Source organism: Pleurodeles waltl, chromosome 5 (assembly GCF_031143425.1).
Source record: "Pleurodeles waltl isolate 20211129_DDA chromosome 5, aPleWal1.hap1.20221129, whole genome shotgun sequence".
In the NCBI taxonomy this organism is placed as follows: domain Eukaryota; kingdom Metazoa; phylum Chordata; class Amphibia; order Caudata; family Salamandridae; genus Pleurodeles; species Pleurodeles waltl.
The window spans coordinates 1650765939-1650793186 of record NC_090444.1 but is presented as its reverse complement, the minus strand read 5'-3'; positions in this window follow the sequence as shown (position 1 = coordinate 1650793186).

Here is a 27248-nt window from a genome sequence, read left to right as displayed (position 1 = left end):
TCTCCTCTGTCTTCTCCCCCTTTTGTTTTGTCACCCTGTCCTTGCGTGCATTAGCCTCATCTGGCGGAGGAGCAGTGGCACCGGAGCAGGAAGGAGCTGCATCCCACATGGCCCTCGAGGGGGCAGGAACGGAGTCAGAAGGCACCAATGGGATGGAGGGCAAGGGGAGCCCCACGACGGGGACAAGAGTAGACACCAGCGACAGCGACTCCTCCTCTGATGGGAGCTCCCTTGTGGTGGCGGGCACCTCTGTGCCCACCGCATCAACAGGTACAGCTGCCACCCCCCCTACCAGCACCGCCCTCCCAGCAGCCCCTCATCGAGTTTCCCGTGCCCGCTCACCCAGGAGGGTGGGCAGCTACTTCGCCCAGGCACCTCAGCCCCTGCCCCAGTCAGCCCTGCTGCCCTCAGTTAGGAGGCTATTGATCTCCTGAGATCCCTCACTGTTGGGCAATCTACCATTTTGAATGCCATCCAGGGTGTTGAGAGGCATTTGCAACAAATAAATGCATACCTGGAGGGCATTCATTCTGGCCAGGCGGCCCAACAGAGAGCATGTCAGGCTCTGGCCTAAGCACTGATGGCAGTCATTGTCCCTGTGTCCAGCCTCCCCCCTCCAACTTCTTCCACCCAGACCCAATCCCCTGTACCTCAGTCTATCCCAAGCACACCATCTAACCAGCATGCACACTCATCAACACACATGCACTACATCTTCATCCACTACCTCCATCACCAGCACGCCCATCACCACACACCGCTCCTGTGCACTCACCACCCCCACTACCATTCGCACATCCCCTGTGTCCTCTCCCAGTGAGTCTGTGAGCCCTCCTCCCAAACTACACAAACTCAGGCACACACCCATCCAACAGCCATCCACCTCACAACATCCTCCGGCCCATGCACCTTCACCTAAATTCAGCAAACATACACCTCCTACAACCACTAACTCTTCCTCCACTCCCAAACCCCCTCCATCTTCCCATCGCAGTGTGTCTAAGAAACCTTTCGTGGATAACATTAACCTCTTCCCTACACCTCCCCCCCCCATCCATCCGCTAGGGCCAGGCTGTCCAGGTCCCAGCCCAGCACCTCAGCCACTAAATCCTCCAGCACAGTGGTCTCAGCAAGTCCGGTCACATCGCGGGCGGAAACCATGTGTGCCACCTAGCAAGGCCAAGAAGCAGGCCATTCCGCCACCTGCCAAGGTGAAGAAGGTGCTCACATGCCGGAGGGAGATGCTGCATCTACCAGCAAGCAAGGGACCCTCCAAGCCAAAAGGGGACAATGGCAAGGCACCAGCAGCGACATCAAAGGTGGGGAAGGGACACAAGCAGAAGAACAGGGCACGGAGGCTCCAGCTGAGGGACCAGAGTCACCCCTTCTGTCAACCACAACACCAACCTGTACGGTGGTGAACACCCCCACCTGCACCACCGCCTGCACCACCACCACCGCCACCTACACGTCTGCTGCCTCACGAACAGTCCCCAGCATCAGCCCCAGTGAGCAGCCATCCGATGCTGCAGGAGATGTACTGCTGTGTCCCTCAACAGGTGCAGACACATGTACCACCGCCAGCACCTCCTCCACAGACACCGCCACCAGCCCCGCAACGTGCTCAGACAGTGCCACCACAGCTGACATGGCAATCATCCCCAGTGGGCAGCCGTCTGAGGCTGCAGGAGATGTCCTGGACCCTGCCCAGCATACATGAGGCATGACTTCCAGCACTGTTTGTACCAGCAGGTGGCAGGCGAAGTCGCAGCAGGGAGGAGTGTGTCTCTGCCTCCATGGAGTATCATGCTACCTGTTTCCAGGCAATCTCGTGGCACATACACCCAGGTGAGGGAATGGGACCTGCCACACTGCATGTGAAGCACTCTGGGCACAAAGCCCCCTCCAGAACCAGTAGAAATTCACATCCCCTACCTCAGTCCTTGGTAGGATGAAGCACTCTGGGCACAAAGCACCCTCCAGAACCAGTGGAGAAAGGCATCCACTACCCCAGTCCTTGGCAGGATGAAGCACTCTGGGCACAAAGCCCTCTCCAGAACCAGTGGAGATTCACATCCACTACCTCAGTCCTTGGCAGGATGAAGCATTCTGGGCAAAAAGTACTCTCCAGAACCAGTGGAGACAGGCACACATTACCCCAGTCCTTGGCAGGATGAAGCACTCTGGGCACCAGTCCCCCTCCTGAACCAGTGGAGAAAGGCATCCACTTGAGAGACTGTGGTTTGCACTCCCCAGGATAAAGCAGTGGGCAAACCACCACTTGAGAGACTTGAGAGACTGTGGCTTTGCACTCCCCAGGACAAGCAGTGGGCAAACCACCCACTTGAGAGACTTGAGAGACTGTGGCTTTGCACTCCCCAGGGTAAAGCAGTGGGCAAACCACCCACTGGAGAGACTTGAGAGACTGTGGCTTTGCACTCCCCAGGACCAATCAGTGGGCATGGAGCCCCCTCATGGAGCAGTGGCGTTGTCCGTTCATCCGGCTGAGGTGCCTCCCTCCCCCTGAGGTGCCTGTTTATTTTCCATCAGATGCCCCTGCAGTGTTCTCTCTGTTTAGAGTCAGGTATCTTGTGTGGGCTTCCCCATGCATTTTGGGACACTGATCCACGGACAATGATTTCATTAATATCCGGACTTATGTAGTTGGTGTACATATTTGTATATGCTGATTTTCTATTTTGGCCTATCTGATATTTAATTGATTACACTCATTACAATAATTTCCTTATGTCCATGTGTTCTTCCAGGGGGTGACGGGTGTATATGTAATGTTGCTGCATGTATTTGTGTGTATGGTGTTGTGGGTGAGGGTGGGGGTGGGGGTGTTGCGTGTGTGTGTGTCACTTTCTTTTCCCTCCCCCCCTCCCCTGTGTGCTAGGTGAAGTACTCACCGTGGTCGTCGCCGGCGTCTTTGCTGCTCCTGATACAAGAGGAGGTAGACCAGCATGGGCAGCACCTGTAGTTCGGGCTCCATGGCGTCCTGGTTGTTCGTAAAGTGTCAAAAGGTGAGTTGTTTCCCTTCCAAGTCCTGTTTCTGCCGTGCTTTTGATGTCGTTGGTACTGCCCCGGAAAAGGTGGCAGATAAGCGTGTTGTAATACAATGGGCGGAACCTTGTGTTCCGCATGTGTGTTGGCGGTGATCGCCGCGGTGTTTGGTTCTACCGCCGTGGCGGTCGGAGTGTTAAAGTGGCTGTCTATGTTGGCGGTTTCCGCCATGGTCGCGATTCCATTTATTTCCACTAAGCCTGTTGGCGGTATTACTGCTGCTTTAACACCAACCACCAGGGTTGTAATGAGGGCCTCTGTGCTAGGCTGTATGATGGAACCACGCATGCCATTAACATACATGCAGTTACCCCATGATCATTACAATGACCACAACACTACCACGCACTCAATTACTATGAAACATTTTCCACAAATATGCCTTTACCATGCATGTATTTACAATGACAATTTCGTTATAGAAGCATGTTTGATAAAGGTGTATGCTTGGTAGAGCTATAAGTGGTAAGAATATATATATATACATATATATATATATATATATATATATATATATATATATACCTACTGACAGTCACCAGTAGGTAGCTATAGTTAGGACCTAGTTTTCATGGGAAGAATGTTTTTTGTTTTGCTGGTAACTTTGGTGCTGCTTGACGAATCTTCACAAAAATTTCAAAATACATACTTCAGTGTGTTCAACTGTCTTGAATGTTTTGGGGTGACCCACCAAGCAGGGGCTGAGAAAAAGATGGGTCCCAAATTGCGTTTTCCCTATACATTTTCCCATAGGAATATGAATACGACTACAGCCCAAACTGCTGGACAGAATTACACCAAATTTGGCTGAAAATTCGCTCTTGGTCCAGAAAGCGTGCTTTTTGTGATTTCGTGTAAATCTTTTCAGTAGTTTTGCAGTAATTAGCAATTTAAAAATATAGATATCTAGGCATGCAAATTCTATGCATGCCCCCCTGCTGATATCTGATTGGTTGCCAACACTTCAACAAGGAAGTGTTGGCAGCCCTCTTGGGACTCAGCTTCAGCCAAGTCCCACCAAAAAGTTAAAAAAAGAAAGGAAAGGGGCCAGGGCAGGGTCAACCTGAGCCCCTAGCCTTGGTCTAGGGGTCCCTCATGGTCTCTGTGAGGGCTAAAAAACATTATTTTTTTTTAAGTTGGAAACATCTTATGGATCCGGATGTGACAGTCACTCACCCTTTTTCTTTTATTTTGCCCTCAAGTAGGCCTAGGGGCATTGAGGGATTGAAAGAGGAGGGAGGTGCACAGGGACCCCCACTCCTAGGGCTTCTTTTAGCCCCAGGGACCACCACCGCCCCAGGGCTATGATGCAGAAATTTGCGGGTAGTCACACAGCCCTCCGCACCCTGGGGACCACCACCTCCTGGAGCAAAATTTTTATTTAAAATGGGGAAGGGCCCCTCCTGCAGCCTCGGGGCGTGCCACCTCCCAGTGACTGATATATAATATGATGAAGGGGTCCCTAACAGACCCCCAGCCCTGGGGACCACGAACTCCGTGGGGCTAAATTAAAGGATGAAGGGGAGCCATACATGGCCCTGGGGACCGTCACTCCTCAGGCCCGGCTCCTGCTATGTCCTGGGGTGCCTACTCCTGGGATATAGTTGTTTGCTCTGACTTGCCAGGAGCTTTGACAGGTCCCTCCAAGTCAGATCAAACACTCTGCCTCTGTTGCATGGGATCTCATTATCCTAATGAGCCTGCTAGATTCAGATGGCAGCATCATCTGAATTATGGGAAATTGAGTCCAATCCCACACCACGTGACAACTATTAGCCTAACCTGTTTCTGGCCAGCTGGCAACTCCTCATCTCTTCTCAAGAGCAAGGATGATTTGTGGCAACCGGGAACATGACATAATGAGATCTCAGGAAATTTGTGGTAGATCAGACCTTATCCTTTTCTCTAAGTTACATTAGTCTCACAAATGCAAAGACAAACAGAGGCAGAAAATGGTTCAATAAGATTTATTGAATCAGCTGCATCTTAGATAAAATGGAATGAAATGCAACAATTAGAATGATGAAACATATTAAAAGCAATATGGTGTGCTAGATAGGTGTACTTTCAGTTGTTGTCTTCGTCGCCATCGCTGGTTCTGGAGTCATTGTACGAGCAGGAGCAGTGGGATGACTTCGAGTTCAGGTTCCATGGTGGCTCAGGGCAGCTCTGTGTTCTAGAAGGTGGGTGTTTCCTTTCATAGAGTTGGTTTCTGCCAGGTTTCCACCAGGTGTGATGGCCACCAAAACCTGGTGGTGTGCAGCCTCGTAATATGTCTGACGGAAACATGCTCCCCGTCGGTCTGAAGGTGCCTACTGCCATCCCAGGCAGCCGACCACACTGGCAATATTGCTGGTGTAATGGCTGTAAACTGTTGGGAAGACTGCCATGGTCATAATTTGGCATTCTTCACTGCTGGGTTGTCGGCGGTACGCAACCAACATGGCCATCTCGGTACCGCCAAACTCGTAATGAGGGCCTATGTCTCCAGAATAACTTGTTCTTAGTTATTGGCATTTTATACCACCAAATGCTCAGAACTGTGATGGGCACCTACTTTGCCCCCAGCTTTGCGAATCTCTTCCTGGGCTGGTGGGAGGAGCAGGTGTTAGGGGACACTTCCATGCAGATCTATTGTGAAAAGGTGGCTTTAAACCTAAGGTTTATTGATGGCCTTTTCATCATTTGTAATTGATGAAATTACAACTTTTGTAAGGATTTAAAATTCTACCTTAATTACAAGTCACACAAGCATAAATTTTCTTGATACAATAGTTGAGATCCGGAATGGTTATTCCGGAATGGTAAAATACAAACTTGCCTATTGGGAAACATACGGAGGACAATAGTCTGTTACACAACATGAGTGGCCACCCGGATAACTTGAAATGTAGAATACCATTTGGGGGACTGCTCAGGGCAAAAATGAACTGCTGTACAGAGGAAGCTTTTAGAACAGAGAAGGAAGTGATGCTAGGATGATTTAAAGAGAGAGGGTATACCAATTGGGTCCTTGAAAGAGCCTACTAGAATGCAGAAGGGATCATCAGGAATGAGATTTTATTTACTAACAAGGTGATTGAGAAATAGGAACCAGTGAAGAGGTTGATTATGGCCTATAGCAGCAACTCAGAGGCTGTCCGAAAGATTCTAACAAAACACTGGGGATCATACAAAATGACAATATTGTTGGTAGGAAGATACCATCTAAACCCAGTATTACATATAGGAAAGCCAAATCCTTGAGGGATATTCTGGTTAAAAGTGACATTACAGCACCCAACATTAATACTAAATTTGGTTTGCAAGGATTTTTTCCATGTGGGTATTATAAGGCCTGTATAAACAGACTTATAACAATGTAGTACACCACAGTTTGCAATTATAAACGTTCTATTGAGCAATTTTAACCTGTAGCTCACAGTATGTTGTGTATGTATTAGTGTCCTTGTCCCTTGCGCAATGTTGGAAGTATGGCATGTGCAAAAGAAGCACATACTGGAACACAGGCGGGCAACTGAAAATGGATACCTCAAAAACCCAGTAGCAAGGCATTTTCAAGCAGTGACCTACTCTGATCGGACCAAGCTAAGGTTTTATGCTAATGAACAGGTTAATAGGAACCCTAGAAGAGAAAACCATACCTTACAGTATCTGAGGAAAAGAGAATCCCAAATGATTATTGATCTCCAAACAATAAAGCCGCAGGGTTTGAATTTGAACAAAGAATTGAGTATACATTTACAGTGTGATTCAGAAAATATATTTCTTCCTCAGTAAAGTGAATATAATGGTTTTAAATTGCTGGCACTTTTGTGCCATGTATAATTTTGTTGCGTTTCAGTATTCATCAATAATTTTGTTGTGTTTTTATATTGCAGGAATGAAGGAAGTGGCAATCAATTTATGTCCTCTCTTGGTCTCTTGCGTCAGGGAGAGGGGCACCCCTACCATTGTCTTCACTAGTATTCCCCAAGAACACTAGTGTGTTGCTTATAAATCATGTTTTTGGTGTGGTAGATGTATTTTAGTTGGATAATATCACTAAATGATAAATGGTAGCACAGCTCCTGCTGATTTACAGAAAGTAGTGAGGGCCACATGAGTGTATTTATGATAGATCTGATTGGTCATTTTTAATGAAGAAAAGTATTAGTGGCAAGGAATAGTGAAATTTGTGTTTAATATAATAATTTTTGTCTGATTTATACTGTGGTATGCACTACTAGTCTTCATTTTGCATTATTTTATGACAAGGGTGTGTTTACATTTCGAGCGTTAGCTTTAGTAGAGATATAAATATTTTATTCCATAGTCTAGTGGGGGTGTGCAAGTTCTTCCCTTGAGGCTTTCGATAAATTGAATTGTTGAAAAATTCAGAAATTTTGATGAGTTCAATTCATATGGTGAGTACTTTTCGCTCACATTGCTTCTGCTCAAGAAATTGTATTAATTATACTCTAGTGTTATCAGTCATGACAATATGCTTTTTCCTTATGACTATTGATTGTGAACGTCAGTGACTGTTTAAAGTTTACAGTAGGCAGAGAGAAATACCATAAAGATGTCCCTTGGGGATTTTTAAACCTATATGCTATTTTGCATCTCAGTTTAATAATAAGAATATTAAGTGAGCAACAATTAATTGCAAAAAACTTCTAAGATGGTGTTGATTCTAGTTGCACTTTGAGGGTGATTTTGTGTTAGACCTGACAGCCTTAGGGTGGTCAACCCCACTATTTTTGCCTGCCTCCCTCCACTTTTTAACACTGTTTGTGCTGGTTTTAGGACTCTGTGCACTTTACCGCTGCTAACCAGTGCCAAACTGCATATGCTCTCTCCCTTAAAACATGGTGACATTGGCTCATACCCAACTGGCATATTTAATTTACTTGTAGGTCCCTAGTAAAGTGCATTGCATGTGCCCAGGGCCTGTAAATTTAATGCTACTAGTGGGCCTGCAGCTCTGATTGCACCACCCTCATAAGTAGCCCATTAACCATGTCTCAGGCCTGCCATTGCATGGCCTGTGTGTGCAGGTTCACTTTGACTTGGCATTTAGAAGTACTTGTCAAGCCTTAAACTCCCCTTTTTTCTACATATAAGTCACTCCCAAGGTAAGCCCTAGGTAACCGATAGGGTAGGGTGCTGTGTAGATAAAAGGGAGGACATATAATTAAGTGTTTTATATGTCCTGGTAGTGGAAAACTTCTAGTGAGGCCTGCTCCTTTCAGAGGCTAACATTAAGGCTACCCTCATCAGCTGTTTGAGTTGTAGAGTCTCATTAGAAGGGGGCAAACAAGTCATATTTAGTATGGCCAGAATGGTAATACAAAATCCTGCTGACTAGTGAAGCTGGATTTCATATTACTATTTCAGAAATGCCACTTTTAGAAAATTAGCATTTATCTCAGTTAAATCCTTCTGTGCCTTATAATCCATGTCTGGGCTGGGTTGGTTGACAGCAGCCCTGTGCATTTCACCCAGACAACCACAAACACAGGATGCTCAGTCACACCTGCACACATCTGCATATTGAATGGGTTTTCCTGGGCTGGAAGGGCGGCGGTCCTGACACTTACATTTCAAAGGACAGTGGCCTGCCCTCACACAATGGACTGCAAACCCCCTACTGGGAATCTGGCAGACAGGATTGTAATGAAAGGGGACCTTGTGCACTTCTAAGCCACTGTTTCAAGTCTCCCCCACTTCAACGGCACATTGGGGTATATAAACTGGGTACCTGACCCTACCAACTCGGACACTTCCTGAGAAAGAAACTCTGAACCAGAACCTGCAACCTGCCAAGAGAAGCTGCCTGGCTGCCCAAAGGACTCATCTGGACTACTTTGCTGTAAAGGACTGCTGCCTTGCTGTTGCCCTGCTGCTTTGCTGGCCTCTGGCACTGCTGAGAAGTACTCTCCAAGAGCCTGGATTGAGCTTGCCTCCTGTTCCTGAAGTCTGAGGGCCAAAAAGACTTCATCTCTGCAAAGAACCCCTTTTGTGGTGAAAAATCAATGCACAGCCTGCACGAAACGACGTACAGCCTGCTTAAGGGGGAAAGAATTCCTGCATCCCCAAACCAGAATGACACAGCCCAGCTCCCCGAGTGGAGGTCGATGCAGCTCCAGCATTGCAACCAGAACTTTGATGCACAGCCCACTGGATTGACGCATCGGCGAGCTGGAACGATGCAGCCCGACTTCCTGTGAGAGGAATCGACGCAGCGCCTGCCGTGCGACTGAAACTCCGACGCATCACCCACCGGATCGCCGCAGCCCCTGTGACTTCGTCCTGCATGCCCAGTATTTCTACGCATCGTCCCTGGACATCAAAAGACTCCGCATCGCAAAGAGGATTCAAGCCTGCACGTCGGAATAAGAAGCAAAGCCCTTGTCGCGTGGAAAAGAATCATCTGTGTGCACCCGGACATCCGACACACACTTACCTTTTTCAATGCATCTCCTCCTCTGCGGTCTTTGTGCATGTATTTTTGACGCAAACCAGGTACTTTATGCTTGCAAGAGACACTTGTTGCTTTTAAGAACTTAAAACCCATCTTAACCTTACAAAAGTGAAATCTCAACTTATATTTATCAAATCTTGATTGTTTTAACCTTAATCTACTAAGATAAATATTCTATATTTTTCTAAACCTTTGTGGTGTATTTTTGTGGTGTTTTCACAGTGTTATTGTATGATTTATTGCACAAATGCTTTACACATTGCCTTCTAAGTTAAGCCTGACTGCTCAGTGCCAAGCTACCACAGGGTTGGCATGAAATAATTTGGATTGTGTGTGACTTACCCTGACTAGGATTGTGGTCCCTACTTGGACAAAGGTTTACCACTCTGCCAAGTAGTGACCCCATTCCTAACATTTTGTATATCCTTTTTCACTTTTAATGATGAGTGTGTTTAATTGTTTTATGCGCGCACGTTGGGATTATGTGAACAAGCCCAGCAAAGGCCGAAACGCATTCTGGAGAATGGTGAATAAATCTGTCACACTGCTGCCCAAGTGAGTGCTTTATTACTTATTGTGTTTTTGGACTTTTGGATTTTTTAACGGTGGGCTTGACTGGTTTGCGCTCCACACCCATAGGGTACCGGATCCATGGGGAACACATTGCTGATTCGGATATGTAAGACACACCTGTAAAATGTTTACATCAAATATGCCTTTACTATTCATGCCTTTACAATGACATTTGTTGCAATGGCATGTGTGGTAAAGGCATATTCGTTGTAAAGGGATGTGTGGTAATGAAATGCATGGTAGTGTCGCATGCATGGTTAAGCCTTCATTGTAAAGACATGTGGGGTTCTGGCTTTGTGATAAAGATGTTTCCCTCTGTGCTGTGCTTGTGAGCGTCATGCCTTAAAGTTTTTTCCTTATCACTAACTGCAGGGCCAGGGATAGCAGTGTGCTCTATAACAGTATTCCATCATTCTTTGTCTCTCTCTTTCTTTCTGACTCCTTTTTCCTCACATTTTAAACAGAGCATACTAATTTGTCTATGAAGGTTTGAAATGCACAAAGCATTGCCCTTCCCTGTAAATACTGACAGATATTTCCTGTAGCTGAGTCACAGACATAATTTGTGTTCATTTTAACAACATTAGGCATGGTAATATGAATATACTCCAGCCAAGTTGCCCTTGAAGACAAAAAGCAACATGTTCTCAATACCACTTTTCAAAATCTCTTTGCAAAAAGGACAGTGAACACTTTTCTGAGAATGATGAGAAGGAACAACAGTTTTGGAATGGAGTCTCTTCCTTGTATATGATACCAAGAGAAGGGGGTATTCATGTAATCCTAGGTGGAAGATTTGTAGGCGGTACAAGAACAGATGGTGACATGACTAAGGAATACAGGATATTCTGGAAAAACATTGGCCATGGCTTGAGAGAATGTACAGAGGTATACCAGGGAAGATACCTTGCCTGGTAAGAGAAAAAAGAGAAAAAGAAGAAAGACAACAGAGTTAGATTTATCACAAGTTATCATGGGCAGCATGAATAACTCCAGCCCATATTGAATAGGCATTGGTATTTGATCTGGAATGCCCCCATAATAAGGAAGAAAATGCCAAGGAGGCTACAGATTACATTCAATAGGGCACACTAAATGAGGGATACAGTGGTCAAAAGTGATATCAAGGAGAAGGAAACATGATTTGGACCTGGGGTAGTTTTACCAACAGTAAAGCTTGCAAACATGGAGTAAATGTGAAGGTGGTAACTACAACTTCTTGTAAGAACATCAAGATAAAGAAAGCTTTGAATTCCAAGACAGAATTTGTGGTGAATATGTCAACCTACTATTCCCTTAAGTATATGTAGGTAGTACTATCCTTCCAGCTCACATAAGAATCTTGCAGCATATTAGGCCAATTTTAGACATTGAAATAGGTATCCGGTGGTCCAGCACTTTTGGGGGTCCCATAAAGTCAACAAGATGTTTTTTGATGTATAGCATGATTGACTGTGTGCTCAAAACGATGAGGGGAAGGGACACAGAGAGAGGTTTATGTAGGCTAAAATCATACTATAGTCTGCAAATGAACATCAGGGCCTGAATGTGGATGAAGAGATGCATATGCTTCTATAAGCAACTTTTTTCAGTTTTTTCTGCTTTTGAAGCATATGCTGTTGGTATTGGGGTTTTATTTCAATATTGTCTTTTAACATTTACAGACACTGCCAGGGCGACCGACAGCATGAAAATCAGGAAGTACATTATTACATTTTATGAAATAATACAAAGATAGACAGTTTGATCAGAGGATATGATTAAGTAGAAAATATTCACCCACTTGGGCTTAATTGAGTCTGGCACATGGTAATCAAATTTTATTTTGAAGCATAATAATTGATTACAAGTGGAATTTCTAATGTGAATTGAGTATAAAATGTAGAAGAATTAGAGGTTTTCCCACAGAAATAGATTGTGATGAATTGTGCAATGTGTTTATGATCAATGAATTCCCTTTTTGTAATATTGTACATGTTTATAAACAGTGCTAGAATATGTGGAAACAAAGAAAATAATAAATTGGTTGGCATTATGCCATAATTTTCTATCATGTAACAGTGATATTGTCCAAGTGTACACTTTCCAATATGGTGCCTCTAGTGACAAGGTGAGCTTTGCTTCTTCTGTGTTTATTTTAATTTTATATTCAAAGCACAAATGGTGTCCAACATCATCAACACGGCTTAAACACCAAAACATGTTGACTCTGTTTTCATTCCTTAGGTACTTTATTGAATAAACAATATCATCTGCTGCAAGGGTGATATATATATATATATATATATATATATATATATATATATATATATATATATATATATATATATATATATGTACATATATATATATATATATATAAATACTGTAAAATGTTAAGCATTTCCTTAGGAAATGTCATTTTGTCATCGAAATTATGGTTAGTGCTCTAGAAAGCTAAAATGGGATCATATTTTGAATGAGTTCTCAAATATATTCATAATCCACACAGTAAAACTTTGTAGCATGTAGAGTGAAACATATAGTTCCATTGAGCAGCAGTCAATCAGTTAACTCGCTAGTAATCAACAGCAGTGTCAACACAGACTTCCAGTGAACAACTAGAGCATTAACATTTTGCAATCAAGACAAGCGAGGCACTTTTGGACACCATTTTGTTGGAATAGAAGCTTTAGAATTTAAAATCTTTCCTGAGGCGCAGGCTGAAGTAAATAAGCATTGAGATCGTAACTCTCAACACAAATACTGTGAGTTTTTAGTAATTTGGAGCACATTCCCAACACCAAACTATAATGTCACTATAAACTTTGTTTTTTAGTTTATATATATATATATATTTCTGACACTCACAAACAAGATCATATACGCACACACACACACACATATATATATATATATATATATATATATATACATATATATATATATATATATAACTGTAACCGTATTGGTGCGTAGTAATCACACATGAACTGGTTGCTCTATGTACAAGGTGTTTATTTGAGGTATTGTGGGTTAGAGTCAGGGTAGTATTAGGTCTTTCTTCTTTTGTGTTTCTTTCTTCTGGCTTGTTTTAGGTATCGGATTATGCTCTTCACACTTCTCTTTTGTCTCCTCGTCTCACAGGTTCCCCGGGAAGCGCATATGGAGAGAAAGAGAGGAACAGAGGTAAGTGATTTATTTAAAGACTCTCTGGGCTTTCTCTCTTTTCTGTCTCCTTTCTTTGTCTTTCCTTCTTTTGTTTCCTCTCCCCTTTGATATATTTTCGTCTTTATATTTGTTTTCTACAACTCTGTTCTATCTCCTTAGGCTGGGATTCTTCCTAGATCTATCCTTTTCCCTTTTCTTCCTTTGTAATGTATTATAACAATCTAGGATTCTCCTATTAGCCTACCTGGCTAGTTATTCTCTGTGTGCAGTGCCTTGGTGCTGTCTCTTACTGGTATTGCTTCTATGCTTTGTGCTCGATGTTTCAGTGGTTTCATGCGATAGTGCTCCCCACCCTTTTCCCCTTCGTTCTTTTAGCCTTCGGTTGCCCTTTCTCTTTCCCTCCTCGCTCCCCCTCCCTCAGGGCAGAGCCCTCACGCACCTGGTACTGCCACGCTTCTCCGGAAGTGTGGCGGGGTGCAGGGTTCCGTCTTCCCGGATTCCTGCTGGTAGGGGTCCCATCTGTGGTATCCAGTCCCGTGGATGAACACCGCTCTTCCGTCTCCAGGCGCCTCTCGCTTCTCCAATCTTTTTTGTCCTTCTCCGTGTCGTCTTCCTCGCCGTCTTCTCCTCCAATTCCGGTTCCGTCTTCGCCTCCGACTTCCTTTCCGTCTCCTCCGACTTCCTTTCCGTCTCCTCCGACCTCTTCTTGTTCTGCTACTGGGTCTTTTGACCTCCTGGCTTCCCGCGTCGGAGGCATCGTCAGCCCATCACGGGAAGGGAAGCCGGGGAGGTCCGGAACAGTACAGGCAGCGCCAGCACCAGTCAGTTCTATGTGCGGGCGATCCACAGCTAGCCCGTCACATACACTCCCCCTGGAGAGCGGCCGGTCGGGACGCCCGGAAACAGGATAACGGGAGAGGAAAGCGGCAGTCACCATTTGTTTACCTGGGAGATGTTGAATCTGAAAGGAAAAAGGCTGTAAGGAAAGGAACCAGCGCAGAATACAGGAATTTGTGTCCTTATTATGAGCGAGCCAGGTGAGAGGAGCGTGATCGGTAACCAGAGTAAAGGTCCTGCCAGACAGATAATATCTGAGGGATTCAATAGCCCATTTTATCACCAAGCATTCCTTTTCTATAGCGGGATAATGTTTTTCCCTCGGGAGGAGTTTCCTGCTGATATATAGTATGGGATGTTGTGTTCCGTAGTCCTGTGGCTGGGACAGTACAGCCCCAAGTCCCACATCGGAGGCGTCGGTCAGTAAAACAAAAGGCTTATGGAAGTCCGGGCAACATAACACTGGTCCTCAAGTGAGGGCAGCCTTTAGTCTGTCAAAGCTGTTTAGCTCAGACAACGTGGGAGGGAGTAGGGTATTAGGACACGATTTCTGTAACAGATTAGTAAGGGGTTCTGCCATAGTAGAGAATTGGGGAATAAATCGTCTATAATAGCAGATTAATCCCAGGAAGTCCCTAATGTCTTTCTTTTTCTTTGGGAATGTCATATTCTTGATGGCCTCTATTTTCTCCACTTGCGGGCTAATCTGACCTCCCCCCACTATGTAACCCAAGTATTTGATACTGGTTTGGCCTAATCGATATTTCTCCGGATTTGCGGTTAGCTGGGCTTCCCTTAGGAACGTCGTCTAAATGGGAAATGTGGTCACCCCATGTTTTGCTATATATAACAATATCATCAAGATATGCCGCTGCGTATTGACTATATGGCCGTAAGATTTTATCCATGAGTCTTTGGAAGGTGGCAGGGGCCCCGTGGAGCCCAAAGGGGAGGACCGTGAAGTGGTATAGTCCTGAAGGGGTGGCAAAGGCTGTTTTTTCTTTGTCTTCTCGTCTCATGGGTATTTGCCAATACCCCTTCGTGAGATCAAGGGTGGTTAAGTATCTGGCTTGGCCCAATCTCTCAATAAGTTTGTCAATCCGTGGCATGGGATATGCATCAAAGTGGGTTAGGTTATTGACCCCTCTATAGTCCACACAAAACCTGGTACTTCCGTCCGGCTTGGGAACCAGTACAACCGGAGAGCCCCAAGGACTGGCTGATGGCTCAATAATGCCAGCTGAGAACATGGACTGGACCTCCTTTTCTATGATCCTTTTTTTTGCCTCCGGAATGCGATATGGCCTCTGCCAGGAAACTTTATCTATTTTGAGCCGAATGGGGTGTTGTACTAGGGTGGTTCTTCCCGGAAACTTGGAGAAGACGTCTTGATTTCCATCTATCAATTGGACAAGTTGCCTATGACAGGGTCCTGTGAGAGCGGGATTGATCCATGGTCTGGATATGTCAGAAAGGTCTTGGGTAGGGAGGGAGGGATACAGGATTTCTTCTGTAACATCATGGGTGATATAACGGACGGGCTGCCCACAGGTGGGTTCTAGCCATTTTTTAAGGAGATTGATATGGTATATCTGTTCCCTTCCGCTGCCTTGGGGAATGGCCAGTTTATATGTGGTGGGGTTAATTTGTGCAATAATGTTAAATGGTCCCTGCCATCGGGTCAACAGTTTGTTTTCAGTGCTAGGGAGTAGGACCAACGCCTTGTCTCCTACGGTTAAACTACGAACTACACTTCTGGCATCATACACCTGCTTCTGCTTCATCTGGGCTTCACGTAAAGCGGTGTGGGCTTCTTCCCACACTGTATGAAGATTTTCTCTCAAATTTCGTGTATAGGTTATGAGGTCCTTTATTTCCTCCTCAGTGTCTTCCCATTGTTTGGCTAACATGTCAAGCAGGGAACGGGGCTGTCGGCCAAACAACATCTCAAAAAGACTATGTCCTAGGGAGGTCTGAACGTGGGTACAAATTGCATATAATACCAGAGGTAAAAAAAAATCCCAGTCTTTACCAGCCTCTGATATGCTTTTTTTCAGGAGAGTTTTAATGGTCCTATTGTACCTCTCTACTAGCCCGTCTGTTTGTGGGTGATATACAGAGGTCCTGATTTGTTTCACCCCTAGGGATCGGCACACCTCTGTCATTAGTCTGAACATGAAGGGGGTCCCTTGGTCAGTCAATATTTCTTTTGGAAATCCCACCCTCGAAAAGAACTCTATCATTGCCTGTGAAATGGCTTTTGTGTGCATACTGGGTATGGGAATTGCTTCCGGATACCGGGTGGCATAATCCACTAATACTAAGACATATTGCCGGCCCGGACTGAAGGTTTAGAGGTCCAATAATAGCCATCCCAACTCTGGTAAACGGGATGTCTATAATGGTAAGGGGTTGGAGGGGAACAGGTTTATGTGGAGAGGGGTTATACAGTTGGCATTTGGGACACTCTGCACAATGTTTACGAATTTCCCCAAATACCCCAGGCCAATAGAACCGTCTGAGCACTGCTTCCTCTGTCTTTTCCCTTCCCAGATGACCTTCCCCGTTATCTCCATGGGCTAAGTGTAACACCTGCTGTCGGTGACTCCTAGGTACAACCAACTGTAATTCTTTTCCCCCCTTCATGGTGGGTCTCCTATACAGTAGGTTATTATGGATCAGGAATCTGGGACCTACCCCTTGTTCCTCTGGAGACAATGCTTGCTGCCATGCGTGCTTCAAAGAGGGGTCCTCGTTTTGATTCCGCCGGAAGTCTCCCGTAACCGTACAGACTTTTCTAGCAAACTCTGATCCGTCCCCTGGTAGGGATTGCTGTGCATAATGTCGCTGCTCCCGTTTCTGTCTCTTACTGAGGGTAACCCGGGCTTCTTTGGGTTCCTCCTTATCTAATCCACTGGGTGCCTCCTCCCACCAGGTTCTCAGGAGATGTTCTTGTCCTGCTTTATCTAACAGAGAGGGGAAGTCCTCATAATCGGTTCCGAGGATTATATCCTCGTCAAGTCGGGCAAGCACCCCCACCCGCAGGGTCTCAGTCTTATCCCTCCACTTCAACCATATGGTAGCCAGTGGATAATACCGTTGATCGCCATGCACACATGCGATCAGGACCTGGGTTTCGGAACCCTCTTGAGCAGGCAGTACTAGATCCCCTCTAATCATGCTCTGGCTACACCCTAAATCTATTAAAGCTGTTCTTTCCACCTCATTGATGATGATGGGCAGGGTATATTTTGGTTTCTCCACTCCAGACCAGAATACCCTCCCTCTCGTCAATCCAATCTCCATGGGTTCCTCAGCGTCTTTTCTATGGGGGCAATGTCTGGCGATATGACCCCACTACGAGCAGTTATAACACTGGGGCCCTGTGCCTGGGTAGCTGGGAGCCACAGAGGTGGCTGGTTGTGAACGTTCCAGACCATGGGTTAGTACTGGCCGATGGGTGGTGTTCCTAGTCATGATGGGTCTGACAGGAGGGAGAGGTGGTGGTCTGCTAGCTGTAGCATGGAAGTCCAGGCCCCTATGATATGCACATGCAAGATCCACAGCTGTTTCGTTAGTTAGCCCAGGATGTTGTCTTACCCAGTTTCGTGTGGTAGAAGGCAAAGCATCCAAATACTGTTCCAGGACTATAACGTCAAACATTTCTTCCCTGGTTTTCTCTGGTGGATGCAACCACCTCCCTGCTGCATGCTGGACTCTATAGAATAAAGTGCGAGGGTTCTCCTGATGCTGCCATTTCACTTGTCGGAACCTAGTGCGGTAACTTTCACTATCCAACCCTACCCTTTCCAAAATAGTTTTCTTGATCTCCCTGTAGGGCAGAGTGCCAACGGGATTAATAGCTTGGTAAGTTGCCTGCAAGTGGACTGTGAGTAGTGGGGCTATATACTGGCCCCATTTTTCCTCTGGCCAGTTGGCTGTGCTGGCAACTCTCTCAAAGTTCGTGAAGAAAGAGTCTGGGTCCTCTTGTTACTGATAGCGCTGCAGTACACTACTTGGTACATTAGGGTGTACCTTTGTATAGGCAATGGTGTCTTTAAGCTTCCCCAGGGCTGTTTCATGTACCAGCTGGTTGTTGGCCATAATTGTTGCTTGGCTCTTGAGAGCTGTCTGCAAAGCCTCACGTTCCTCTTTGGCTTCTTTCATTTGTTGCTCCCAAACCAGCTGGAGGTGTCGCTGCCCCTCTGCCAACTGGGCTATCATGTCTGCCATTGATGCCTTCTCTTCCATGGTGGCGGTCCTTAAAAATCCCACTTCTGACACCACTTGTAACCATATTGGCGCGCAGTAATCACACATGAACCGGTTGCTCTATGTACAAGGTGTTTCTTTGAGGTATTGTGGGTTAGAGTCAGGGTAGTTTTAGGTATTTCTTCTTTTGTGTTTCTTTCTTCTGGCTTGTTTTTAGGTATCGGATTATGCTCTTCACACTTCTCTTTTGTCTCCTCGTCTCACAGGTTCCCCGGGAAGCGCATATGGAGAGAAAGAGAGGAACAGAGGTAAGTGATTTATTTAAAGACTCTCTGGGCTTTCTCTCTTTTCTGTCTCCTTTCTTTGTCTTTCCTTCTTTTGGTTCCTCTCCCCTTTGATATCTTTTCGTCTTTATATTTGTTTTCTACAACTCTGTTCTATCTCCTTAGGCTGGGATTCTTCCTAGATCTATCCTTTTCCCTTTTCTTCCTTTGTAATGAATTATAACAATCTAGGATTCTCCTATTAGCCTACCTGGCTAGTTATTCTCTGTGCGCGGTGCCTTGGTGCTGTCTCTTACTGGTATTGCTTCTATGACTGCCGGTCAATGTACAGGCAGTTGGTGTCTCACAATGACAATATGGTAGAACTGCACAAGCAGTTGGATGCACTTAATGAAAACATGGGATCAATGCACAAGCAGTTGAAGTCTCTGAATGAGGGACAGCAACAGAAAACACAATGGAGTTGACAAACACCATTAGGGAACTCTGCAGTGAGATTCAGCAGGAGCATGTCTGCCACCGCAGACACCATCACCAATTTATGGGAAGTTTTGATGGGTTCTGCAGATTGGTCAATCGGCTCGCTAGCTCAACTGCCTTGATATCACGATGGGCTGTGGGCATGCAGGTGGAGATGGCACATTGCAGTCGGGACGTTGCATGGGGATTGGTGCAAATAACCAATGTTCTGGATGCAATGCAGACAGCACACAGTGCTACAAATAGCGAACTGGTTGGTGGGGATAGTGAGTAGCTCTCTAGCCTCAGCAGTCTTACAGCCCCTGTGATGGATCCTATGCGTTGCAGTACCAGACACAGTACTGTCTGTGAACCCGCTACAGGAGGTGCCAGTGAGGCCACTGAGGACTCAAGTGGAGTGCGTGGACTTAGGAAGTAATGTTGAGGGCTACAGGGTACTACCTTAACATGTAGCAATACAGTTATACTATGATGCTAATAGTGTGACACTGTTAATCGCACATTTGCCTATAGTGCATAGCTATGTCCTACTGACACATATGTTACTTGAAGTCAAGGTATTAAAGATGCTAACTACAGAAATACATAAACTTGAAGTGATGTTGTCATTACTTACATCAGAAATGGTTGGGCGTGATGTCAACACGTCTTTGCCTGACCTCTGCTGCACCGCTCCTGTCTACTGGGTGTAGGGGTGGTAAGGGATCACCATACTTATCTAAGTCCAGCTCCGTGGGTTGCACAGGCATGCCCCTTGTCGTTGCAATGTTGTGCAATATAGCACAATTTTGCAGATAGTCTCAGGGCTGTACTTTAGTGCACCTCCACTCTTATGGATGCACCTGAAGTGGCTCTTCAGCAGTCCGAAGGTCCGCTCCACCACACTGCGGGTTGTCCTGTGTGCAGCATTGTACCTCCTCTCTGCTGGTGTTGCAGGGCTCAGGTAGGGCGTCAGTATATAGGTCTGCACTGCGTAGGCACTGTCTCCTGGAATGAACAGAGAGTAAAATGAGTGCTTGTGATATCTGACGTCACATTTACATCAATACAAAACTATCAAATTACCCAGTAGATATCCTTCGCCAAACTCCTCAGCTAGTAGTCTTGTTTGAATCCCACTGTGGCGAAAGACGTACAAGTCATGTGTGCTACTTGGGTATCTGGCCACGAGATCGTTTATGATGTTGCAGGCATTGCTATTCATCTGTATGTTCATGGAATGATGGTTCTCACGGTTCTCATAAAAATATTCGGTGGCAGATGGGTGACAGATTGCTACATGTGTCCCATCGCTGGCACCTATGTCATGTGGGAACTGGGCAATCTGGTAGAAATTTATTTTCATCTGTTGTAATTCCAGTGGGGTGTTGGGGAATCTTATGTGCTGTTGAATTCTGCTCAGCATGGCATTGAGAAATGCATTGAAAAATCTTGAGAGGGCACTCTGTGAGACCCCTCCTGCTGCTGCTACGACACCTTGATAGCTCCCTGAGGCTAATAGGTGCAGGGGGCATAATACCTGCACATGTGTGGATATACTATTGATCCTGTGTGTGTTGCGCTGCAGTATGTGTTGTAGATCAGCTATCAGGTCAAGTATTATAGCTGAGCTTAACCTGTACTTCTCTTAAATTTCCTCCTCTGTCTGGTCTAAAAAGGTTATTCGCACTCTAAAAATGCGCTCCTGTCTCCTCCTCCCTCTCCTCAAACCTGCCAAGATCCTCATTCTCCTCGCCATCACGTAGAGTGCAGCCATTGTGGAAAAGAGGCTGAGTCATTCTGGGCCTCTTTATATAGGTTGCACCCGGTTGGTTACCACCTGATTTCAATTCATGATAAATTGCATGTGCAAAAGGCCATTCTGCGAATATTCGCTATTTGCGATTTTTTTATGCATCAAATTGCAAAACGGATTTTGCATGACGCAATCCGCGTATTGCAAATTGCGTCATGATTTTGCGGATCGCTATGTGCAATTTGCAAATCTATGTCGCAATTTGCGTTACACAAATAGAGATTCAGTAGATCATGTTGCAATTTGCGATACGCTGATTGCGACACACAAAATCATGTCGCAGTCGCAAGGAATCTCTATTTTAGTGATTCCTTATTTTCACTCTGCGAATGCCTTTCATACATCGTATATGCCATTTTTGCATTTGCAAACGGCCAATTTTTGCGATTCACACCGTTTGCGAATGCAAAAAAGTTTGATACATCTGTCTTAAATTTTAGATGCCATCTACATACAATAGTGTTTTTTAACCGGTTCAACAACTGTAAGAATAGACTGGACATCATGGGATTGCCAAATAGACATTGACCTCCCTGCCTGGTGGAGTACCCAATCTCAATAGTCATAGACTAAAGCCTCCACAATTGATGTGAGCAGGGAGAGAGTCATAAAGAAGATGTGCCTTACCCAGAAAGACCTTACCTAATCCCATCTTGGATAGAACTCTTAAAAGATTTGGCTGTTGGACTGCAACACAAGCTTTTTCAGAATCTAACAAAGGGAGAACTCTTCCTTGAGATAATTTTAAATCTGCAAGGAAAGATGTGCCAACATCCTTGAAGGATTGTGCGAGGAGTGACGAAGTATGAAGTGAACCTGTGACTTATGGACTCACAGTGGAATCATTAATGTTTTGCCTATAATCTTTAGAAAAACTGTAATCATTAATCAAGGAGATTAGGCAATAGTTGGAACACTCAAGTGGGTCTTTATTTTCTTTAAGTAAAAGAGTACTGGTAGGCATATTAAATAGGGATCTCAGTGAGCCAGGATTTCTTAGACACTCAGTGTAACCTGGACACAGTAGGGTCCTGCCTGGTTTATAGAACTCACCAAGAAATACATCTTCCACTGGTGATTTGCACCTCAGTAAGGCTGACATGGCAATGGCTACCCCCTCAGAGATCTCAACCAGCTCTTATCTGATAGAGTAGGAAGATATAAGGGACTGACTAATGCATCAGTTTGATCAGGCATTGCCATATGTTCCAAGTTGTATAAGGAAGTATAATAAGAGGCAAAGTTGCCCACTGGGTCAAGAAGGTGTGTCAATAGTCTATCATCAACATCACCCACTGCTGGATAGCAATTTGCAATTTTCACTCTCATAGTTGTGTCGCCATAATCCTCCCACTTACCTCTCTTGGCCAAACTGCTTTCATCATAGCCTAATGAAAGCCTCCTCAGCTGTGTTGGTAAAGAACCTGTTTGACCATAGTTTGGTCACCTCCAATTCTTTCTGCAGTGTCAGGTCAGAGCATCTATATAACATTTACTAAGATCTCTAATTGTTGTCTCCAGTACCTGTCAATTTGTATGGATCTGGCATTTTACTATGGCAGTATCTCTCATAAGCCTTCCCCTCAATGATGAGTTACAGCAGCCCAGAATATCTTATGAGAAGCTATATTCTAAGTAGGAATGTATATGGTGCCTGAGATACTATTTGTAGTTATGAAAATCATAGGCCAATGCCTTCAAAAGCCATCTAGTTAATGGAGGTACCAGAAGTCCAAGGTCTAATATTAATTTTACCGAGTTACTGTTGATGACGTCTCCTTCAAGTATGTCGCAGTGTGTGACATCAGATATAAGCTATCCTTGATACATATAGGGGGTCATTACAACCCTGGCGGACGGTGTTAAAGCTGCTGTAATACCGCAAACAGTGCAGCGGATAAAAAAATGGAATTATGACCCTGGCGGAAAAAGCCAAAAAAGACAGCCACTTTAACACACCGCCCGCCACGGCGGTACAGACAAGCAGCGCGGCGGTCACCGCCAACAGACAGGCTGAACCCAATGTACCGCCCATAGTATTACAACCCGCCAATCCGCCACCTTTTCCGGGGCGGATTCACCGTGAATAAAAACATGGCGGAAACAGCTTTTGCAATGGGAAAACGCTCACCTGAACACATCCCACGAGGAACGAGGACTCCATGGACCCGGAACTCCAAATACTCCCTGCCCTTGTGTTTCTGCTCCTCTATGACCAACAACTACGTAGGCGCCGAAGACAACGGTGAGTACTGCACCTACGACATGGGGGAGGCAAAAGTTAGGGGGACACCCACCAAACACCCCCACTCCCCAACCTCGCATAATACAACATACACACCAATGCATTCACAAAAATCACAGTAACAACCCACAACCCCCCCCGGAAGAATGAAAAGACAAAGTGAAATTCGGTCAAACATTGTAATGTGGCATAATACATGTCATACAAAAATATACAGAGATATATATGAAAATCAGTCATAAATTTGTACATTACGAGAAGTAGTGCAGATATGTACATAACAATGTCCGTGCACCAACAGTCCAAAAATGCATGGGCGAGGCCCACAAAGGATACCTGACCACAATCGGAGAGAACACTGCCGGGGCATCAGATAGAAATCCTACAGGCACCTCAGGGGGAAGGGAAGGGGGGGCACCTCAGCCGGATGACTGAAAAGCCAGATCCACGATGGGGCTCCATGCCCATTGATGTATCCTGGGGAGTGCAAAGCCACAGTCTCTCAAGTCTCTACAGTGGGTGGCATGCCCACTGTGCCATCCTGGGGAGTGCAAAGCCACAGTCTCTCAAGTCTCTACAGTGGGTGGCTTGCCCACTGTGCCATCCTGGGGAGTGCAAAGCCACAGTCTCTCAGGTAGATGCAGGTCTCCACTGGTTCTGGAGGGGGACTGGTGCCCAGACTGGATGAGTCTCCCCGTGAAAGTACCTGTCCTGTCACTGTCCCAGCTGCACATGGGATAAGGATGCCTGATGTGGCGGTCTATTCATTCCTACACGGTGCTTGCCCTGTTCAGCGGTCTTTACCATGGCGGTCTTTGCCCTGTTCAGCGGTGCTTTGCCATGGCGGTCTTTGCCCTGTTCATCTGTGCTTTGCCATGGCGGTCGTTGCCCTGTTCAGCGGTGCTTTGCCATGGCGGTCTTTGCCCTGTTCAGCAGTGCTTTGCCATGGCGGTCGTTGCCCTGTTCAGTGGTGCTTTGCCATGGCGGTCTTTGCCCTGTTCAGCGGTGCTTTGCCATGGCGGTCTTTGCCCTGTTCAGCGGTGCTTTGCCATGGCGGTTATGGACTGTTCAGCTGTGCTTTGCCATGGCGGTCGTTGCCCTGTTCAGCGGTGCTTTGCCATGGCGGTTCTTGCCCTGTTCAGCAGTGCTTTGCCATGGCGGTCTCTGGACTGTTCAGCGGTGCTTTGACATGGTGGTTCTGGCCTGTTCAGCGGTGCTTTGACATGGCGGTTCTGAACTGTTCAGCGGTGCTTTGCCATGGCGGTCTCTGGACTGTTCAGCGGTGCTTTGCCATGGCGGTCGTTGCCCTGTTCAGCTGTGCTTTGCCATGGCGGTCGTTGCCCTGTTCAGCGGTGCTTTGCCATGGCGGTTCTTGCCCTGTTCAGCGGTGCTTTGCCATGGCGGTCTCTGGACTGTTCAGCGGTGCTTTGACATGGTGGTTCTGGCCTGTTCAGCGGTGCTTTGACATGGCGGTTCTGAACTGTTCAGCGGTGCTTTGCCATGGCGGTCTCTGGACTGTTCAGCGGTGCTTTGCCATGGCGGTCGTTGCCCTGTTCAGCTGTGCTTTGCCATGGCAGTCTCTGGACTGTTCAGCGGTGCTTTGACATGGCGGTTCTGGACTGTTCAGCGGTGCTTTGCCATGGCGGTCTCTGGACTGTTCAGCAGTGCTTTGACATGGCGGTTCTGGACTGTTCAGCGGTGCTTTGCCATGGCGGTCTCTGGACTGTTCAGCGGTGCTTTGACATCGCGGTTCTAGACTGTTCAGCGGTGCTTTGACATGGCGGTTCTGGACTGTTCAGCAGTGCTTTGCCATGGCGGTCTCTGGGCTGTTCAGCGGTGCTTTGACATGGCGGTTCTGGTACGGACACTGGTGTGTGGCATGACGTTCCCTAGACTGGGCATTGGTGTGTGGCATGACGTTCCCTACACTGGGCATTGGTGTGTGGCATGACGTTCCATCGTAGCCCACCTGGGCTGTGGCAGCCGGGGCCCTCCTGGGCAATGACTCTGGCGGTGGCGGTGGTCTCTGGACCAGTGACGATACTTGGGCCCTCCTGGGCAATGACTCCGGCGGTGGCGGTGGTCTCTGGACCAGTGACGATACTTGGGCCCTCCTGGGCTGTGACTCCGGCAGTGGTCTCCTGACCAGTGACGATACTTGGGCCCTCCTGGGCTGTGACTCCGGCGGTGGTCTCCTGACCAGTGACGATACGTGTGCCCTCCTGGGAAATGACTCTGGCGGTGGTCTCTGGACCAGTGACGATACTTGGGCCCTCCTGGGCAATGACTCCGGCGGTGGTCTCTGGACTAGTGACGATACTTGGGCCCTCCTGGGCTGTGACTCTGGCGGTGGTCTCTGGACCAGTGACGACGGTGCTGGCGGTTGTGTCTCGACCGCCAGAAATGATGGCGCACTTCTCCGCCGTGACACTCACAACAGGCTGGGCAGACTTCCTCTGGCCCTTCACCACCTTTGGGGGAGTCACAGCTGACTCTCCAATCCCCTTGGAACCCATGTCAGTTGTTTTCCCACCAGGAGTCTTCACACGGTCCCGTTGTCCACTCTCCAATTTTAGAGCCTTTACAGGGGGTGGGCTGCCAGTGCCTTGGCTCCGGGTCATACTGCCTGCCCTGGTGGCCGGTGCACTCTACAAACCTTGAACAGGCACCACTGGTATTGGAGGCTTTTTGGCTGAGGTGCTACGACGGGACTGATGAATTGGAGGGGGTGGTGGGGGCAAAAAGGTAAACTTTAAAGAGGGACAGTTTCTGACGAACACTGCGATGGGTAGTTGGAGGGGGCCTGGGAGTGGAGGAAGAGGAGGTGGTTGTCGGAGGTGTCACTTTAGGTGTTTTGGGTGCAGGTGCAGGTACTGGAGGCTGTCGTGAGGTGGATGGATGTTGGGTGAGTGATTGCCGGCGTTTGTGTACTTTGGGAGGGGGCGTCACAGACACACTGGGAGAGGACACAGGGGACGTGTAAATGGCAGTGGAGGTGATGAGTGCAGGTGAGCGGCTTGTGGTGCTGGGTGTCCTTGTGCGATTCATGGTGCCTGTAGATGTGGTGCATGCAGGTGTGTGTAGACGAGACTGGGAGGGAGGTGGGAGAAGAGGAGGAGGGGTACACAGTGGAGGCAGTGGATGTTGCTGTGTCTGTACGTGGGTGAGGCTTGCGTGAGTGCCTGTGGGTTGTGTGGTGCCTATGTTTGCTTGAGCTACCTGTGTGTGCTGACTTGTGTGCATGCTGGTCTGTAGGTGTGCTTGGGATGGGCTGGGGTACAGGAGATTGGGTCTGGGTGGAGGAGGTTGGAGGGGGGAGGCTAGACACAGGGACAATGGCTGCCATCAGTGCTGAGGCCAGAGATTGCAGGGTTCGCTGAAGGACAGCCTGACCAAAATGAATGCCCTCCAGGAATGCATTACCATGTTGCAACTCTCGTTCTACACCCTGGATGGCATTCGCAATAGTAGACTGCCCAACAGTGAGTGACCTGAGCAGGTCAATGGCCTCCTCACTGAGGGCAGCAGGGGTGACTGGGGCAGGGCCTGAGGTGCCTGGGGCGAAGGTGATGCCCACCCTCCTGGGTGAGCGGGCACGGGGCGAACGCTGAGGGGCTGCTGGGAGGGCGGTGCTGGTAGGGGAGGTGGCGGCTGTACCTGTAGAAGTGGGGCACACAGATGGTGCCGCCACCACAAGGGAGCCCCCATCGGCGGAGGAGTCCGTGTCGCTGCTTGGTGATCCGGTGGCCGACTTGAAGCTCCCCTCGCCCTCCATCCCACTGGTGCATTCTGAGTCCGTGGTGTGGCCCTCCATGGCATGTGGGATGCAGCTCCCTCGTGCTCCGGTGCCACTGTACCTCCGCCTGATGATGCTGATGTACAAAAGGACAGGAAGAGCAGAAAAAGGGGGGGAGACAGTAGAAAGAGAGTTTTAGTGCATGGCATACCGCTACCGTTGGCGGACAAGACAGACACAGCAGCCCCCTGCATTACGCCGTGCTCCTGCCCTCTGCACAAGCAATTTCTGGGATATGGCCTACATGGCAATGGTGGACATCTGCGCACATGGATGCCACAGGGGCAACTATACCTCGACTTGGCACTCTGTTGAGGTGGAGTAGAGTGCCACATGGGCTACAT